The sequence below is a fragment of the Dipteris shenzhenensis genome, chromosome 1 (assembly GCF_047967505.1).
Source record: "Dipteris shenzhenensis isolate YYH24624 ecotype China chromosome 1, Dip_SZ_1.0, whole genome shotgun sequence".
NCBI classification, from domain to species: Eukaryota; Viridiplantae; Streptophyta; class Polypodiopsida; order Gleicheniales; family Dipteridaceae; genus Dipteris; species Dipteris shenzhenensis.
The window spans coordinates 61077050-61097311 of record NC_141596.1 but is presented as its reverse complement, the minus strand read 5'-3'; the positions used below and the strand labels follow the sequence as shown (position 1 = coordinate 61097311).

At 45.0% G+C, this 20262-nt stretch overlaps 1 pseudogene; it reads left to right on the top strand.

Annotated features, from left to right (window-relative positions):
- LOC147906151 (uncharacterized) overlaps positions 1 to 20262 on the top strand; it is a 111211-nt pseudogene that overhangs the window by 40369 nt on the left and 50580 nt on the right.

Genomic DNA, 20262 nt, shown 5'->3' with positions numbered 1-20262 from the left:
TGACATTTATTCCCTCCCGATCATTTACATGAAGCGCAAATAAATATATTACAAATATAGATCCTTTAAGGGAAATGTCGACTGATTCTTCCGAGGTCATGCTACCTCGGCTAGAGCGTAACAATCCTTCCCTCTTCAGACATCAGCGTCCTCGATGATAAAGTCTGGGAACACTCTCCGCAACTGGTATACGGATTCCCACGTAGCTTCGGATAGAGGCTGACCATGCCATGCAACCAACACCGTGGGTATCTTCCGATTTCGTATTTGCATTGTTCCTCGGTCCAGGATTCTTGTTGGTTTACACCTCGCATTATCCTCTATCTCCTGAAACAAAACCACACCTTCGATTAGTGAGTCACGTGTATGTAAAGATTTCTTTAAGCGCGAAACATGAAAAACCGGGTGCACCTTACACCCCTGTGGCAATTCTAATTTATAGGCTACCTTGCCTATTCTCCTTAGAATTAAGCACGGCCCACAGTATCGAGGTGATAACTTAGCACACTCTCCTGAAGTTAACAACTTCGAGTGTGAAGGAACTCTGAGAAAAACTTTTCTCCTTCCTTAAATACTCTTATAGACCAGTTTTCATCCGCATACACCTTGGCTCTATCCATAGCCTGGTGGATATTAGCTCTCGCAAGTGCTAGCATCTCCCGCATCTGAACCACAAAGTTCGCGGCACTAGGCACTTTTTGAGGTACTCCAACTATAGTTGGATTTGTTGGTCTATAACCATAGTTCAGCTCAAACGGATTGAACCCGGTAGAGGAATGTTTTCTATCATTGTAGGAAAACTCTAACAATGGCAACCACTTGTCCCATGTATGTTGCCTCAATGACACATATGCCCTCAGCATATCCTCTAAAGTCTGGTCGACTCTCTCCGTCTAACCATCCGTCTCAGGATGATCCCCACTACTCATTCCCAACTCAGTCCTTAGTGTCTCAAATACCGCGGTCCAAAATTGACCAGTAAATCAACATCTCTGTCTGACACTATGGATCTAGGCAATCCATGCACACGAAATATATGTCTAATAAACAAATCCGCTACTTGCGGGGCACTAACAGACTCTCTAGTCGGAATGAAGTGAGCCATCTTGGTTAGACGATCAACCACCACAAGGATAGAATCATACCCTCCTTGTGTCGTAGACAGTCCTACAATAAATTCCATGGAAATGCTCTCCCACTTACTCAGTGGTATTTCCAAGGGCTGTAAAAGTCCGGGTGGCTTCACCCGCTCGGCCTTGCTTACCTGACACGAAAAACACCGTGTCACATATTCATGAATATGCTTTTTCATCTTTGGCCAAAAGAAATCTTGCTTTACGAGATCATATGTCTTCTCAACTCCTGGGTGTCCCGCACACGGGCTATCATGGCATTGTCGAATGACTCTCTGCCTGAGATCATTCTAACTAGGTACTACAACCTTGCCATTTCTTTTCAGCATACCATCCCTTATGGTATATCTTGCATACGTTTGGCCTTTTCTGGATGCCAGGTCATCCTTTTCTTCCGCGAGTCTTAACACATGAGCTTTAGGCCATAAGCTCTGGACAAATTAGGCCATAAGCTCTGGACAAACTCGTCCATCTTTTGAGTTTCTTTGATCTCGGTCATTAGAGCACTCTCTAATACCGTGAAACTCATATTGTGCATAATGCGAGACAATACATCAGCAACCTTATTATCCTTCCCTGTTCGGTACCGAATCGTCAAATTAAACTCCTGCATGAGCTCTGCCCACCTAGCTTGGCGGCCCCTCAAGTCAGGCTGTTTACAAAAATGTTTCAGAGTATCATGATCCACATCCACATAAAACTCTGAACCATACAAATAATGCCTCCATGTTTTCAAAGCATGGATAACAGCATACAACTCCAATTCATGAGTTGGCCAATTCCTTTGAGAGGGAGAAAGCTTCTTGCTTTCAAAGGCTACTGGCCTTCCCTCTTGAAGGAGAACTGCTCCTACCACAATGCCACTTGCATCGGTTTCCAAGAACAACGGTTTCTGGGGATCAACTATTTCTAACACCGGTCTACTAGCGACCACAGCTTGTTTTATGGTGTTGAAACTTTCTTGTTGATTTTTTTCCCATATAAAAGGTACTTTATCTGAGGTCAGATCAGTCAATGGCGATACTATTTCGGAATATCCTTTGATATGCCTTCTATAAAATTGGACAAATCCCAAGAATGATCGCAACGCGGTCAGACTACGCGGTCAGACTCTAAGGGATTGGCCAAGTTAGTATCGCAGCCACTTTCCTCGGATCCATTTCTACCTCCTCTAGAGTAATTATGAATCCTAAATATTCAAGCCTAACCATACACAGTATAGTTTTCTTTTTATTTACATAAAGACTGGCTTTCCTCAAAGTACTGAACACTACTCTTAAGTGTTCACGATGCTCAGTAATACTTTTACTGAACACTAAAATATCGTCAATAAAATGTACTATAAACTTTCCGATATACGGACGTAGTAAATCGTTCATAAGCATGACGAATGTAGCAAGAGCATTGGTAAGTCCGAAGGGCATTACCAAAAACTCATAATGACCAAACCTGCTTCTGAAAGCAGTTTTATGCACATCCTCAGCTCTAATCCAGATCTGATGGTAGCCACACTTAAGATCTATTTTGCTGAAAATCACGGCTCCATGTAATGCATCTAGCAAATCATCAATCCGAGCCATCGGATACTTGTGCTTAACAGAGATATTATTCAATGCTCTGTAATCTATACAGAGGCAAAACGTATCATCCTTTTTCTTCTTTAATATCACTGGCGAAGCAAAAGGTAAGAAACTTGGTTGAATCTGCCCCAACTTGAGGTATTCTTCCAGTTGTCCACGCACCTCCGCCTCTTTAGTAAAATTCATTCTATAGGGAGGTTTATTTACAAGTTCTACCCCCGGGATCAGTTCAATCTTATGCTGAACATTCCGCTCTGGAGGTAACCCATAAGGTAGTTCATCCCTAAAACATTCAGAGAACTCCTCTGTTATAAGATTAGCCAGCTTGGCCATCTCACCACTTTGCGCAACATTAGTACTATAGCGGAAGAATTATCAACCAACTCTACCGATGATGTGCAAAGGAATAAAAACTCTTCTTGAGCTTTTCGAATTTCCATCACAGAAACCAACGGTCCCTGAGGTATATCTTTCTCACCTCGCAAGACATAAAGCACATCATTCATCTTGAATTGATATACGTGCTTTTTCCAATCAATGGTTGGATTCTTCCTAGAATGCCACGCCATACCCAGGGCTATATCTACATGAGCAAGCTTGGTCATTTCAAAATCAAGCTTCTCAGCATAGTCCTGAATACGAAGCTCCAACTGGGTAACCCTTTGGTCCCATACTTCAGTTGAACTTCCATTTGCCATCCTGACTGTATACGCATAGTCAGATGGACTTGTCTTTAACTTCAGCCTCTTCACGAGCTTGGAGTTAATCACATTGTGAGTTGACGCTGAGTCAAACAACACAATGACATCATGATTGGCCACTTGCCCTTTCATTTTAATTAACTCCGTATCATTAAAGGCTGTATACCCCGTTGCTGCAGGCTTAGATAGGATGTTATCAGGTGCACTCGTTACTAGCTTAGCAACAGACACACATAACAAACAAGGTACTGACCTCTGAGAAGATCCCGCTAGCTGAATCTGCATCTCTTTTGCTCTGGGACTTCCCTCCATTTCCACGTCGCATTCTGAGACCTCCATTTCCACGTCGCATTCTGAGACCACCATCTCAGCCATCTGATGATCTTTATTCCGTGGACAATCCTTCCACTGAAGGGCTGAAGGCATCCAAAACACAAGCCTTCTCTCCTCGCTTTTCCTCTTTGTTCTGGGTTTAAGGGAGACTTAGACCAAGCCCGGGCTGCCATTGGGGTTACTTTTCTCTTCACTCCAATGGTGGTACTTGGTTTAGGAGTTTCAGCTGGTTTCGCCTGCTTGGCTTGACCACTCGGCTGAGAACCACTCCCTTTACTAATCCATTTCTTCTTAAACCCAGATTTTTTCGAATACCCATACTGGGTTCCGACCTGTGCAAACCCACTTGGCCTGCTGCCCTTGGCATCCTCATAGTTCAGGGCTATGGCTATTGCATCATCTAACGTGTTCGCGTACTTAGCCCGAACTTCCATTTTTATCCGATCATTCAATCTAAATATGAAATCTTTCACTTGGATTGATTGAGGCAGGGGTTCATCAACCTTCATTACGCTCTCTCGAAACTTATCAGTGTATTCTGCCACTGACAAATTTCTCTGACAAAGGTTCCTATATTGATCCCAAGCTCGGGATGCTTCGTCAGGAGGTAAGAAGTGTTTCCTGAATTCTCTTTTAAACCCCTCCCAGGTAGTGGATGCTATACAATCTTTTTGTTGCTTAATCCGCCACCGATCCGCTGCCTCACTAAACATGTGGGTGGCCTCACGGATCTTCTTGATATCATTCCTGATTTCACAAATGGCGAATGCCTCGTCCCATTTGTGTAACCAGGTCTCAATGACATCAGAACTACGGTCGTTCATCCGACCAGAATACGTTTTCGGCCTGTAATTGGCAATATTTGGTACTTTAGCCTTCCTAGGCTCGACCGTATGGACACTAGACTCCGGTTCCATTGGAGCCTTTCCCTTCTCATCTCGAGAAGGTCTGGCAGACATACTGTGTATCACTCTTCTAAGTTCAAACTGCCTTGCATTGGCCTGTAACTGTTGTGCTAATAATTGTTGCAAGGCATCCTCAAGCAATGCAATCCTGCCAGATAAGGTGTGAGCTCCTGGGTGCGACACCTGCTAGGTCGGCTGGACTCCTAACTCACCAGAGTCCCTTCTGGAAGCCCCTTCTTCAACTTCCATTCAGGTCAATGGGTGTTCTACCTTTTTTTTTTTTAATAAATAAAATAAAACACCGCTAGAACATTGTATTTAGAACCTGACACAATTCAGTGTACTGGCACTCTAACACAATTCCCTATACTAGGGAATACCTGCAATCCCAGCTTCACACTAACTAGGCATTTGACACAGGCATATATCCAAATCCAGCTTTTCCCTATACTAGGGAAATTCTTGCAAACTAACTCTGACTGAAACATACAGGTACAGGCATAGTAAACTGCAAACTCTGCTGTACAGAAATAATAAGCTGCACACTAAAAACTGAAATTCTATAATAAAGGAAAAATTGATGCCCCCTGGAAACTCCACGCAATTCGAGTCCCCGAAGCCTGATCTCTGATCGAAGCCTGCTCTATGATCGAAAATGATACGCCTCTGCCTCTCGATTTGATACCCCAGGAGCAAATGAAACAGACTTTATCACAAATAGATCGTAGATGAACACGCTGTCCGTGCGTCGCCCATCGCTACATGTGAGCTAATGTTCCGTCAAATTTCTTCGTCACAATTCACGAACTACAAGCGATGACCTTGCAAATGATACGTACAGCCACCACGCTGTTCTGCATCACACCTGCGCTCCAAGCCTACTGTCCGCTACCAAGTTACGCTGCAAGTCAGCTACGTAGCCAGAGAGCGTAGGCGCTGAATATAGGACAGAACAGATTGCGATCGTAAACCTATCGCCTGTTATCACAGGCTCCCAAATCCTCCATAATCCTGCTTGCGCGTCGCCCATCTACGAACCTCATCGAAGATCTCCCGCAATACGAGCTCAGCCACCACGCTGTCCCCAGGCCCTGTTGTTCGTCGTTACATCATTCGTAATTCGTCAACCATCCTTGCAGGACCCGTTCAATCCACGTATCGCTTAATTACCAGATCCCCTCTCTTGGTATCGCAGGTCTTTCAATTCGACGCCGTTTGTGTAGGCCAGCGTCGATCAAGCCCCTCCGTCAAACCCACGAACAGTCCCGTTCTTCTACATGTCACGTATCCCCCGCCTAGCCTGGGCTCTGATCTTTCGTCCATCCCTTGATCTCTTCCATGAGCTCTGATACCAATTGTAACACACTAACTACTAACTACAGCAGATCACAGGAGAAGCACCGAATTTGTTCCACCCAGCCAATCTTATTGAAGCGTGAGAGCTCACAGAGAAAATCCGAATCCCAAAAGCATACGTGACTAACTCCAACAAGCCCCCAATTCCCTAGATGGATCTAGATGCCACATGCCATCATCATAGGGCCTTACTAATGCAACATTTCACCCCTCTCTTGGGATGCTTTAGTTTCCTTTGCCCCTAGGCACATTTCTTGCATTAGACCCTTAGCCTTAGATCCACCTAGTCTGGTGCTGTCAACCCTCACCTAGGACCTTGACATTAATTCCCTCCCGATCATTTACATGAAGCGCAAATAAATATATTACAAATATAGATCCTCTAAGGGAAATGTCGACTGATTCTTTCGAGGTCATGCTACCTCGGCTAGAGCGTAACATCTGGTCTCATCGTAAAAATAGGGCTAGAAAAGAGAGCCCCTAGGTATGTGTAATATGAGACAATCTCAACCGGCGATCCATCAAAGGTGAAATATTCTCTATTTATTGCTGCTCGGGAGGTATTGAAGTTCATAACCTTGGTTTTGTCAAGGTTGCCTTCAAATCATATGACTCAAAAAAGGACTATAGTGCATCAAAAGGTCTCTAAAGACCCTCTTTAGAGGAGGATAAAAGCACCACATCATCTGTGTATCGCAAGATCTGAAAAGTTTGCATAAAGGTCTTGAGCTCATAATGACTAATTACAAGGTGATAGATTTCACTCATAGGAGGTGACATGTCATGTTCATGCACTCTGTTGGCTTTGACATTGCTAGGTGGGATTTGATGGATCAACTGCTCCCTGTTCAATTTTATTATTCAAACTAAATAGAAGGTTCATGTGTCTTGCAAAGGATGTTGCTTTCAAATGATACATTATCTAAGAAAGTACTCTATAATTTGACAACAAAGATGCGTAAAATTCTTAAACTTTCATAGTGCTAGTTTTTTGTAAAAGGTCATAGTAAGCTTGTTTAATGTTTAAATTATTGTAGAGCTACAGAGGCAAGAGTGCGTGGATGTCAAACATAGAAGAAGAATCATCCAACTATTTATTGAATAGCTACATTGGAGAGTTTGAAAAGGGGATGCGTCATGGTCAAGGGATTTTCTTCTATGCAACAGGAGCCATTTACAAGGTATGCTTGTCTAATTTCAAAGAATATAAAAACCAAGCTATGTAAAATTGGACACAATATCAAAGACCCGTTCAAGAAGTCATACTTGAACATGACTAGAAAAGAGGTGGAAACAAGCCACTTGAATGAAACATCTAATGAATGTCAGAATTTGGGAGTCTAATTGTTATCATGCAGGGTTTATGATCAATGTAGCAAGCGTTACATGTTGGGGGCACTAGATGCGGTTGGATTGAATCGAATAGCTTCTCTAGTGTCTACGAATAATCAAGGATAGAGTTGAGGCATCTCTCGATGTGGTTGGATTGAGAAGAATGGCATCTCTAGTGTCGACGTTTTGGGGCATATCTCTACAGCAGATTGAAGCCATTTGGTGCAGAGCTTAGAGGATTTTGCTTGGGATTCTGCGTGGCTGTTTTGGGGAGCAATTCAATCGAAAATCTGCTGCAGCAATGAACTTTTGACTGAATTTTGACTTTCCTATGGCCTTGATCAACTCAAAGTTGAGGCTTTTTCCTTCTTTGATTGCGTACTCCATTGGAGAGTTACCCAAGCAGCAGCAACAGCCTGTGGAAGTCCAACATTCCATATCCCTCCAAAAGTCTAGATTTAGGCAAGCTTGGCACTAAAAGGGGACGACATCTAGGAGGTCACATCTACGGGAAAGGGGTCCCATCCTGGAACTTGTGGAGCAAAGAGTCCCATCCTCCTTGGCCCCCACTTGTTGTATCTCTTCCTTGGTACCATGGCTTCATGGTGGAGGACAAGGACTCAACCCATCATGTTCCTTGTCGCTTCATTTCTCGGGCCTCCCACGAGAGTATAGAGCCATCCTTACCTCTGTCGGTCGGGCTTTTGGTACGGTGTTGGAGTCCACCACAGAGACTACAGCTTCAGCAATGACAAAGGATGGTGTCCCCCGGCTCAAGATGGTTGTATAGGACCCAACGTCTCTCATGGAGGTGATTCTCCTTTGAGACCCTAGAGAGGGAAACATTGCGATAGAAGCTAGAGGTATCCTAGTTACCAGGTCAGTGTCTACGTTGCATGGCATATGGGCCACGTAGCCAGAGATTGGACCAGAGGTCAGGGTCAGGATCAGGGTCAGACCCCTCCTCCTCCTCAACAGGACAAACAGAGACAACAAAGGGAGCCTCAGGTGGACAGGACCCGCTGGTCCTACCGACAGCCTTGCAGCGATCCTTTTCAAGCAAAAGAGACACCATATCTTCGAATGTAGTCAATGCAATGCGAAGTACTTCAAGAGCATTCTCAAAGCGAGAAATCCCTTCCATACTTGTCATCAGGACAACCATTTTGTCCTCGTCATTCAGACAACACTTCAAATTGGAGAGTTGTTGGATTAAAGATTTAATTTTTGCTATATGCGCACTGAAAGTATCAGACTCTTCCATTTTCAGCATATAAAATTGCATTTTCAGAAATACCTTGGAGTTGGTGATCTTGTTACCAAATATATTCTCAAGGCGTGCCCAAATCTCCTTTGCCTTGGATTTGAAGTCGATGTGATGAATCAATGAATCATCTAGGCAAAGCCCGATGATTGCGATGGCCCTCGAATTGTGTTGCTTCCAAATCTTTCGTGTTTGAGGCTCCGTTGATGCCTCAAGTGCTTCATCATCTTCGATGGCATCCCAAACATTCTCCTTCATGAGAAGGAGTTGCACTTTTGTTTGCCATGTAGGGGATCCGTCCCCCTTGAATTTGTCCACAAGAAGAGAGTTGGTGGAAAGCGAACCCATAAAGCTAGCAGCTAGGAGAGAGAAGAGTGATGGATAGAATGAAGGGCACAGGTGAGCTAAGGGAGAAATGGAGGGCTGAGGGAAAAATGGCGGGCAAAGGAAAAAATGATGGGCACAATGGAGATGTAGGAAAGGAAGGAATGGCGGGCAGAACAGCAGTGGGTAGAGAAGAGGAGCGGGCAGGCTGTACAGGCAGAGAGTACGGGCAGACTGTACGGCACAACAGTCCGTACTATTGTACGGCTGGTACGGACAGAGAAGCGGGTAGAATGATGGGCTTGCTGCTTGCTGCAAGCTGGGCACTAGGCCAAGAGAATGGCACCTAGGAGTGAAGCATGGGGCTGCCACGAAAGGAGCTGAGCTGCCTCACACCATTGGAGTTGCCACGAGCCTTGAGTTGAGTTGCCATTGTTGGTGAGGCTCAGGGTGGAGGGAGTAGAGCTCAATATGGAATTGGAGAAGCCATTCCTCCAAGGGGAATGAGGGAGAGAGGCTTTACCTCAACCTCTTGGAAGATAGTCTAGCTCTGATACCATATGAAGATGCAAGACATGGAATGGTATGGAAAGGAAAAGCAAGACTAGAAAAGCATAAAGGAAATGAAATAATCCTAGAAAGAAATATACAACCAAGCAAAGTACTTACATGATCAAGAAAGGCATAAGGCTTGATAATTATGACAATGAAAGTACAATGCCTTTATAGGATAGGCACACACACTCTAAGTGTTAAATGTATATGGGATAAGTCCCATAGTGACACATGGCACTTTATGATATAAAGTAGTGTAGTACTACTCTAGAACACACTAAAAGTCACTCAAATTGACTCTATTTCCTAACACTCCTCTTTAGTGATGACTGGTGGACATCCTCCTAGCCTCCAGGCCCCTCTCCCCTAGCCCCATCCCGCACCTTCCGCCCTCCTCCTAACTGTCCTCTCTTGATCCCCTCCCCTTGCCCCCCTTGCTACTATCACTGTAGTCACCCGTCCCTCTCCCCCTCCCCTAGTGCCCCCACCCCTCTCTCGCCGCAATAGGCTCACCCGTTCCTCTTGTGTCTCGTACAGCTTCGAGTTTCTACCCTATTTCATAGCCCCTGGGCAAGGAAAAGGCTGTACCCCCTCCCATGCCTCTTCCTCGATTCAGCATCCCCCTTCCCCTCCCTTGCAAGACTCACTGTCTTCCCGAGGGTCAGGGGAAGGGGGTTCATCCTCTCAAACTTCCCCTCTGCGTAGTGGGCTCTTGCTTGCTAAGGGACTCTTGGAGCACGAGCCATGGAGCTATCTTGAGATTACGAGCCTGTATCCCATGCCTGTAGATTTGATGGTCTTGATACTGCATCCCCATAAGGGGGCTCGATCAGTGTGGTTGGCTCCCGCACACATCCGTTTTGGGTTCATCAGCTCCACAAGTATGGAGAAGTGACACCGACGATGTTTAATGCCATGATGGATGATAGCAATATCGGATACTCGAAGTTTGGATGAGCCCATATGGGGTGGATCTGTGGCTCAAGGATGGGAGTTCTACTCACTTTCAGCTTGGCTTTACTCCAGGGAGGCTGGTTGGCAGTAGGAGTGATTCGCCTGCCGCACCAGGTAGCACTCATGCAATCGCACTACTAGACACTGCACTAGTGCGTTGAGCTTTTTGGAGTAGATATCTCTTTCATGTTGCAGTGGGCACGAAAGGCTGGCATAGAGCCGGTTGCGACCTTGGTTCATAGGCGCATAGACACGGATTACTCCCCCTCCAAAATCAAGTTCTGATGAGCCACAAGCGAGTCTTGTTCTCCACCACGCTCTCCTCATGAGTTGGCCTATGGTCAATTGGAACGTGCATTGCCTCCACGATCGTGCACGTAGTTAGCCGTACAAACCTGATACTACGATGGGAGTTGCAGAGATCCAGGTGGTGGATTTTTTTTTGATTCAGACGTTGGACGTCGCCATCACCTCCTCCCGGGGAGGGGTCCAGAGGTTTGGCCCCCGCAGTAGTAGTAGGCGAAATTGGCGGGGTTTGCATCTGAGCAAGCAATGGCCCCATAGGTCTATGATCAAGGCGAACTCATTGCCATCTGGGTAGTTTGGATGGGTCTTCGGGTAGGTGACTCAAAGATCGGGATCCTAAATGTGTATGCTCCCGCTTGTAGGCAACACCACCCTGCTTTTTGGAGATGGCTGACGGATTATCTTCCAGATGTCGACTCCTGGATGTTGGAGGTGACTTCAACAACCTAGAGTTCCTGGAGGACAAGGAGGGTGGGCCTCCTTTGCCGAGATGTAGGCAACAGAGAGGAGCGCTTGGGAGTAGTTTATTTTTGCAATCAGTGGTGGCAGAGACCTCTAAAGGAAGGCAGAGTTTACTAGGCTCCCTGTTAGCCTCCATTTTTCTTTTGGACAGAGGAGACATGATGGCTTGTTGGAGTGCCTGGACAGATTTATGTTGGGGACTGGGCACTACGCAAGGGAGGCTTCACGGGCATCTTAGCAAGTACCACGATGCTAGATCACTCTCCGATCATCCTCCACCTAGAGCAGTGGACTCCCCTAAAAGTGGGTTTGCATTTCAAACAATCTCTTACAGGAGGCGGAGGTTCAGCAAGTAGTAGTAGCCGAGATTTGGAGATAGCCAAGGGGAGGGTTGGGCATCATGGGTAGCCGATACGATCCAGCAAAGCATCCAGGAGCTATAGTCCTAGGCTCTTCAGTGAGGACGTGCTCTCCAGCACACAAAGAGAGCAATGCAGCGCGACAGGATCTGGCATCCACGTCAGTTGGAGATAGCGGCACTAGGTTGAGCAGGAGGTTCCTCGAGTGATCGTCTCTCAGTTTTGGCCTCATCTTCGGACAAGCATGAGACCACGGAAGATCTCGTATTTCTTATGACTGTTGGCCCATGAGGGATTCCCTATCGGCCCTTGGCTAGAGCAGATGCATGTAAATGGCAGATGCTTTTGCTACACAGAGGGAGTTTTAGAGACCATTGCCTATGGGGATGTTCTGCAGCTTAAAGGATATGGCTAGCGGCCTTTAGGATTGTGGCCCACTTGTAGTAGATACAACGTGACTTTACTTGGGGAATGGTTGCATGGCTCACGGAGGGAGGGCATGCCTTCTCAATTGACCTAGTCTCACCAACTTACAAGGTCCATGGCCAACAGGTCTTCTAGATAGAGATTGAGGACACATCATCGTCTTCTTGTTTAGGCCGGACGTAATCACCAGAGGACAACATTTCAGAGACGGTATCCAGCCTCACTGCCTGGAACATATGGGTCACGTGGTGTAGTCAGGTAATGGGAGGTTAGCAGATCACTCCATCGGCTACCTTGGTTGCTATTTAGTAGAACATCATCTTTACCTATGTGCCACTTGGGAGCGTGATACTCCAGGATTGAGAGCGACTATTGAAAGATTCTACTTTGTAGAGTATGGCATGAGGCGGCGTAACATACTAAACATTGCTACATCACCCTTTGTAGTTGATATTTTTGAACGTAAAGATGTTTTTACTAACACTGAGAAATATGCATAATCAATGCACTGTGGCATAAACTCCACAATCAAGTGGAGATGAGGGTATTTGCATATGTGTATGATAAAATTAGAGTCTGGTCCATGCAATCATAAACTCCAAAATCTAGTGGAGATGAGGGTATTTGCATGTGTGTGATAAAAATTAGAGTCAAAGTCGTTATGTGCTGATGTAGATGGAAGAGTCTCATGCTGAGGGCTTACTTGTAAATGCATTCCACACAAATCGTCCCAGTGAGAGATCATTGGTATAGAACTAAAATGTCAGCTGATCTTCATACCCCTTCTATCTCTCTGGTCTCGTCCCAAAAGGTTGACTACCACGCAAACTAGTGGTAGTGGGTGCTCTGGACTCGGATGTGTCTCTGTGTAGAAGACAATGTCTCATCTTATATGACTCTAAGAAGTTCTTTGGCTGTGACAATAAGGTTCTATTGTAGTTCCACATTGTGTAGGTCAAAGTATTGGCCTATGAGTCTCATAGACCCTGCTCCCTTGGTAGGGTGTCCATGGGTACTCATCCAGGTCTAGTGAGGAGCTATCCCTCACGTACCGCTGCCCACTTTCCATTAGTATGCATGGCATCCCGCTGCTATATGAGGACTCGTCTCTTCTCTACATATAGAGGAGTAAGGTCCTCATCCATATGAACCTGTGGGGATCTCAGAGCGTTGCGCGCTTGCGCAGTGCCACCAGCCAGGCCTAGGTGTCTTTGAAAAGTATCACTATAGGCTGCTCTCTAGAGAGATCCCATTTGACTCGCCATGCCCCCTTAATGACATGCTCGAGTACCCCCAAGATGGAGGTCTTAAGCAGTGGTAGTGATACGTGGAATTGCTTTGCTGGCTCTCTGCTAATGCTCAAGTAGAAATGGCTGAAACCGTTTCCTTTGCAAGCTCACGTTTCACAACATCCACCCACTTCGAGGACTCCTTGATCGTCCGCCCACTTGGAGGACTCCTCGATCGTTGTCTGCATCGTCCACCCACTCGCGAGGCTGGTCAATGGGACTATCTCTACCCAACATCCGAGTTCCTCTACCTTCTTCTAGAGATCAACCGCCCGTGCTTGGGTCATGAAATGTATTTGAAGAGATGACCTTTATACCTTGGCCATCAAGTGGCCAACCATGATGGTCCAATAGTTGCTTGCATCCATGTAATCCCCTACCTTGTGAATACATATGATAGTACTCATGGAAGTGGGAAAGCCTTTGCACAAGGTTTCATTGAAGAGCTTGGCTAGAATTGGAGCGATGACTCCCCATCCATGAGTTAGGAAATCTTCTTTTGGAGGCCCTCTTGATCCTTGGCCTTGCCGTTTTGCAGCTTCTTGATGGCTTCTTTCAAACGGGGGCTGTGGTGAAGAGTGGAGAAATAGTGGGAAAGGGGATGTTCTCGATTGGGCATGGATAGAACATGGTGAACTTTTTTCATCCTAATTCTTTCGAATCACTGTTGTATAGGATGCTTAATAGATCTTGCTCTTGGTGAACAAGGACTCGTTGTTTCTTGGGCTGTACAAATGGGCAACCAAAAGCAAAGTGTTCCTTTGACTCAATCTCACTTTGACTCGATCTCATATTGGTCACATAGTGTGCAGGTACGACTCTCTCTAGGTATCCCCTCGAGTCATGCACTCTCGATACGAAGTCGGTGCGACGAAAGATGGAATTGCCGAATGGCAATCCTAAGTGAGTGTTGTAGGTGGATCTAAGTGTCCCCTGGCGGGTCAATGAGACTCTCCTCAGAGATGCACAAGCAGCGATTCCTATAGAAGCTGAGCTTCACAAGGAGCTCTATTGGCACCAACCAAGTCATGAATGTGTGTAGCTGTAAAAGATCCTCTCGGATGATCAGGTTGAACTCATTGCCTCGAAACAGGATAAATGGGGCGTCAATGCTATATAGGAAGGGTGGCAGCCTATCTATGTGGAATCCCAATCTCTGGAACCACCTGCATGTGTGTGCATACCAACATCTCTGATCACCCTCAGGTGCTAATGCCATAGACGAGGACAGCACCAACCAAGGTAGTCTGTGTCACCCTATAGTACAGGAGCCATAGTCTTGCACATGGTGTACGTAAGTGATATTTTGGAATGCCACATCTAACTGCAATGGAGATGCCCCGAACTTAGCCTGAATGATCTGATGGGGAGCCAGTGGCTTATTGTGGATCATCTGTGACAGCAAGAGAACCTGTAATCACTCCACACGAGTCCAGTATGTATCCGAGAGGTTTGGCCCCCAGCAAGGGCTGCCATACATGCCTGTTGGTTGGACCAAGAAATTGAAGAGGAGAACCTTGGTCCGTGGGTCCTGAAAGTGTGAGTGGAAGCACTATCTCTCCAATCGGGCAAGAGAGTCGTATCCTCTGCTCAAGCAGGCCTACATCGCTAGTCTCATCGTGAAGATAGGGCCAGAAAATATGATGAGACAATATCAACTAGTGAACCATCGGAGACAGAGAGAGAGAGAGAGAGAGAGAGAGAGAGAGAGAGAGAGTTCTCATGGACTTTAGCACTAGTTTAGCCACAACCCATTCAGGTCATGATGTAATTATAGTAGTGGCTGGTCATTTGACTAAGATTACCCATTTCACTTCTGCCACCACAGAGAAGATACAAGCTTTGCAAGTGAGAAGGTTACCTCATGCATATATTGAAATTGTCTTTTATTTCTAAATATACAATATCCAATTGAGATCAAGATTCATTAGCCTCTTTTGGCAAGTAGAGTTTGAAAAACTCTGATATCCTAAGGAATCAGTAGTGGTGCGCATCAGCAAACGAACATTTACATCTAGATTTGTTTTGTAGTTATGCTCATACCATGGGAGCATGTTTGAACGATACCAGAGTTTTTTTACGTACAAGCTCTACACAAAGTGGATGTGGTATATAAATTGGAGTGGCATTCAATACTCCATGGTGGGAAAAACTTGGTGGATGGTATCATGGTAGGAACATAGGCCGGGATACATATTGGATGCAAGAGCGCTGAGCATGTGTGAGAGTCCTTAGTAACATACTAGGCCTACCACATCCTCCCTACCAGTTGGGAGACTAAGTGCCATGTGCCCTAGGGTTTACCTATACTTCATTACTAAGGATGTTTGACTTTAGGACGAAGAGGAATGAATGTAAGACTCCCAACAGTTATTCTAGGACCCAAGTTGTCCTAAGGAAGCCTAGTGGGACCTAAGATTAGAGTATTGTCAAGTATCTAATGTTGTGGATATAACCTTTTATCTAGGGATTTATCCCATGAATGATGGAGTAGGCATGGGGGATCCCTGACCCATTTCGATAGAGCAAGGATATATTTATATTAATCCCTTGATTGCCCTAGGGTTAAGACTGGCGAGGAATAGAATGCTTGTGATCATTACCCATGTCCTTGCCAATCCTAGATATGATATGTTTTGTTTGCATGCCTAGATCCATTAAAGATATTTGGTGGAGTTTTGTATATGTATAATACTTTAGACAATGTTAATTGATAAGTTGTATGCTAAGGCCATAGATTGTTTTAGGTAAGGCCATGGATTGTTTAAAGGTAATTCCGGCCACGTCTTCCACCCTGTACACTAGGCTCCTCTTAGCAAGCTAACAAGTTTCTAATATTTTTTATGACTTTATAGCCTTTGAAGAAGATTTGTATATCAAGAAAAGAAAACAACTCATTTCCACATCTACATGTGTAGAATTCATATGAAAAAAAAAGATTCATTTCCAACTTATGTTGGTACAAAGCATTGGAACTTGTGATAGTACTAGTACTTAATTTTTCTTGTGTATCTTAGTGTACACCTACAAGACAATGCATTTTATACCCTACTGATGCTTTTCTCTTAGAAAGCTTGTTTTGCTTACTCAATACTAAAGAACCTATTGTATATTCTTGTACACCTTAGCAAGGTTCATATTGTTGATTTTGAGGGTTTGGTTTGCTCAGACATAACAATGTTTATGAATGAATTGGTCAAAGAGGGGCATTCTTTCCAATGGGAAATTGTTTCATTTTTTGGAGGTTTTGCAGGGTGAATGGAGTGAAAACAAAAAAAATGGTGCTGGATTTTACATCTATGAAGATGGAAAAGTTATGTGTGGAAACTTTGTTAGTGATCGTTATGATCTTCAAGAACATCCATGCCCTCTAGTCAAAGAGGTGAGTGATCCAAATCTCTCTCTCTCTCTCTCTCTCTCTCTCTCTTCCCCCTCCTTCCAATGATAGCACTTAGGAAATGAAGGAACATGGTGGAGAGGGAGAGGGAGAGAGAGAGGGTAGGCTAGGGAGAGAGAAAACAATACTAAAATGGAAACATAATGAAAGTGAAATGAAATGGAAGTCAGCAATAGACCAAAATGAAAAGACTCACATTGATAAGCTTGATGTAGACTCCTTGATGTGTGTTGATGTGACACACTGTCATTCTGCAGAGGAGTCAGTGCGACATTGCCTTTGGAACTGCAATCAAGCGAGAATTGTTTGGAAAGGAGTTGCTCCTTCATGACTTGGGGCTCGGTCGCATGGTTATCCCTTACTGGGCCCAAGGTGTTTTATGAAGGTGAGCCTTCTTCTTGGGCACTCTCGATTTGCCGACAGGAGATAGAGCCCTGCTCTCTTCAGGATGTACCACATACTCCTTTCATAGCTTCACATGTTTCAGTGGACACCTCTTGGGAGATTTTGGCTAGCATTTCCTCTTGACACATTTGGAGAGCCAGATGCACAGAGGCCCTCTTGGGAGATTTTGGCTAGCATTTCCTCTTGACACATTTGGAGAGCCAGATGCACAGAGGCCTTGGATGACACCTAGATACACCCATCACAGGTGTTCACTGGTATTTGGAGTGACACGGTTCACACTTTGATAGCCATATGGGCTAGCATGCAGGGCCCTTCATGGGCAGCCTCTTCTAGGAGGACTGTATTTCTTGGAGTTTGGAGGGGTTCTCCCTTTTTCTCGGAGATTGCTACCGGATTGAGATGGCACTATCAGCCCCAATCCTTTCTTTTTGGCTCTTGAGCTTTTCATGCATTGCATGGTGTATCCCGTATTCCCGTATGGAGCTTGCTCTAACAGTTTTCGTTAATACTTAATAGAAGTCTCTTTTTTGCCCAAAAAAAAAAAAAAAAAAGACTCATTGACTTCCTCACTAACTGCCAAAGAAAAATCAGATTCTCGGATAGCTGAATTGGAAGCGAAGCTTTCAGCGATGGATGATGAGTTTACAGAGAGCTTCATACACAAGTTACCACCCTTTGGACTTCCCATTCCACTTTGCAATCGCAACATGATCATTACTACAGGTGATACCGCCAATATAAGGCAAAGTACCAAGATATGAAAAATGTGATGGATACAATTGAGGCCGAGGAGGAAAACAATAAACCTGAGATGGATACGACTGTGGCAAAGGAGAAGGCTATTGATGACCTCCCTCAGTGATCTAGGGATACATATGTCTTTTTTGGTTTCATACTACTTTTAGATCTTTTACAAACAGATTTGCTATCATTGTAAATATCATGATGTGATCTCCTCATGATGTCCTCTGTTTTGTTCAATTTTTACTGTTGTAACTCAAGCAAGAGGCATTTTATTTTACAAAAATTCATTTTTATACAATTGTTGATATTAGTTACACGGCCAGACACATGGTCTATAATTTTTTTCTTTTTCTACTATATGGCCATATAAATGGCTTGTATTTTCTTTTTCTTTTTCACAGGTTCTCCTCTCCATTTTCTTTTCACCGGGACGGTGAATGATAGTGGTGTGGAAAACTATTACAATAGAGACATCCCAAACAGATTGCTGTCGTCAAGCGTTGACCACATGTTGATAGGCGTTGACCATGTGTTGACCATGTGTCAACACATGTCAACCATATGACATCAAGCGTTGACCACATGTCAATCACGTGTGACACATGTCAACCACAGGTTCATCCAAGAGTACCATACCCAAGACGACCATGCATCGACACATGTCAACCATAGGTCAACTAGGAGTACCATGTCCAAGGTGATCTCATCGAGAGCTGCGCACATGGAGGGTGAGCATAGCACATGGAGCAGTCACAGGAGTATTTACAGCTGCACACGGTGAAGACATGTACCGTGGTTCAGTGATCTAGCGCACATGCACATGGAGTATTTACACCACCCTGACTCGAAGAGGTTGGCGAGTCAAGAAGTCGCTGGAGCCATCAAGAGAGCCAGCGGTGCAACAGCTATCCTCAACAGCTAAGGAGATAGGAGGATCACCAATCTGGAGAAAGGAGGGAGATTCTTAGCGAAGGAGGGATCCTCCAAGGCAGAGGGATGAGGATGAAGGAGAAGGGGGAGTATGGGGCATTGGGCATTCAACGTTCAGCATTGGGTGTTCTGCATTGGAGAGAGGGAAAGAGAGAGAGAGAGAGAGAGGAGAGTGTGAGTAGAGATAGAGGCTAGAGCTACGAGCTCACCGAGGGGAGAGTGTGGCAAAGATAGGGGCTTGAGCTATCAGCTCACTTGTTATACCTCTCTGTCCACTATGGGGATAGAGCTGTGTGTTCTAGTTCTTGTGACTTGTGACTTGTGGGTGTTGTTCCAGTGATATGTACTTCGGTGAACTTGGTCACTTTCTCATTCTTTTTGTTCTTTCCTATATGGGGATTGTTCACTAGTACATGATGATTGTCTTTTATTGTGCTCATGTTGTGGAGTTCTCATGTGAGCGTCACCTAGCATAGTGCACTCATACGATGCGATTCACTACTGCAGTACAGCCTACGACACCCGCACACCACTGCACGATGCACTCCACACGATCCATTGCATTAGAGCTTACAACACTCATGCTTCTCACACCAATGGCCATTGGCCTCCGGTAACACCTTCGGAAGGGATAGAAACCCCTCCTCCCTCAGACAAGACCTGACACTCCCACTTCAAAGGATGGTATAGTTAGCTCTATGGACAACTTGCCTATGCAGACTTTATCTTCCTCAACTTCTGGCGTGGAGGGGACATCCAAGGGAGCAATGTAGTCTAAGCCTATGATGAATCTTTAGCAAGAAATTTAGGACGATTAGAGCATGCCTTTGTAGTTTAGTCCCATGTCAAGATGGTCACGCATGACATTCAATCTAGGTCTAACAAAGAGGGTAGCACTCCACAATTCCTCCCTTGAAATTTGAAAACGTCCAAGGACCACAAAGGTAGATGAAGAGAGGATGGCCAAAGGAATGATTTTGGGAACTTGGGAGACTTCCAACAATAGGTCGTGAAATATGGTTTAGGGATGCATTATCACCCTCTGTGGCAAAACATTGCTCACATGCTTCAGTGCTTTCTGCTGGTACCTCCACTTGAGCTTCAGAATGGGCTTGAAGATTGGACTCTTCATCCCCCAGGTTCATCAGCCCATCCTTTGAGGTTATCTCATATTATGGTGTCTTCTTTGTATAAAGCTCTTTTGCCCTAAGGCAAATCAACTCTCGTGCATGAATCACCTGGCGAAGTAGTGGAGGAAGATATTGCAGCAATTTTAGAGATGCAAAATTCCTAATTGACAACACGTTTTTTTGTGGCAGGTGATGCTGGGGTTTTTCCATCAGGACAGCTCTTAGCACGTATACACATTGCTCCTGCTGTTTGTCATTGCCGATGTTTGGCTCCACAGGAATCTATGCCTCATCTCCTTTGGCATTGTCCACACACCAGAGGATTTTTGGTCTTCTTCGGTAGCGTTTGAGAGCTAGATTTTCTACTGCTACCT